General features: G+C 47.6%; 1 protein-coding gene across 1 annotated transcript in view; it reads right to left on the bottom strand.

Moving 5' to 3' along the window:
* TEKT3 (tektin 3) overlaps positions 1 to 855 on the bottom strand; it is a 24,015-nt gene that overhangs the window by 6,173 nt on the left and 16,987 nt on the right. The window lies entirely within an intron of this gene.

Raw genomic sequence — 855 nt, 5'->3', positions numbered from 1 at the left:
AAAAAAAAAAAAAGCAAATTCTGTTTAGCCAGGAAAAGGAAAAAAAGAGTAAAAGTCATTCAGCTTCTCAGAGGAGCTGTGAATGCCTCATTGTGTGGTGACTCCGAAGTGGCACTAGACCACCACTCGAAACCCTTTTAAAAAGCAACATGGTGTTCATTTCACAGCAGCCTGAACAATTCGTGTGTTCCCATCTCTGCTTTGGATGACTCAGCAGAAACTTTTGGCAACAAAATGTCAAGCTTAGCTTCTAATCATTTATGCATAAAATCATAAATCATGATCTAATCCTAAGGGGCCATATGGCTGTGTTCTCACTGCTGGGTTCTTCTGAAGCAGATGCACAGGTCAGGCTGGCTGTCTGGGGGCCGTCCAGCCTCTACAGCACAGAGGGTCTAATCCCGAATAATGACCTGGGAGCCCGAGGGGGTCTACGGAGCCACTTTGACAAACATGCAGCCTGGGGGCCCTCCTACCTGGCTATGGCAGAGACAACTGCCCTGGGAGAAGCTGCCCATGGGAATACATTCTAAAGCATGCGTCATAGCACCCAACACAGACAACACGCATGAGGTCAGACAATTAAATACCTGAACTCGCCCTAGAAAAAGTGCTGCCTGCCTCAATGCTGAATATCACTCTGGTCCCCTTTGAAGTCCTTCCTTCAGGACACTGTGTACCTAACTCTGCCAGAGCCCTGTCCACCCTTCCAAGCAGTTTGGAACTCTTTTCCTACAATGGCCATCAGAGCTGTCATTGTACGAGGTCCAACATACCTCACTGCTGAATCACTATGGTCACCGTCTAAGACTCCATTGGCCATCTGGTGACTGTAGTGATATTCAGCAATGAGGT

Source organism: Otolemur garnettii, unplaced genomic scaffold, assembly GCF_000181295.1.
Source record: "Otolemur garnettii isolate 467f Iridium unplaced genomic scaffold, OtoGar3 scaffold00046, whole genome shotgun sequence".
Classification (NCBI taxonomy): domain Eukaryota; kingdom Metazoa; phylum Chordata; class Mammalia; order Primates; family Galagidae; genus Otolemur; species Otolemur garnettii.
This window is presented reverse-complemented; position numbering and strand designations above follow the sequence as displayed.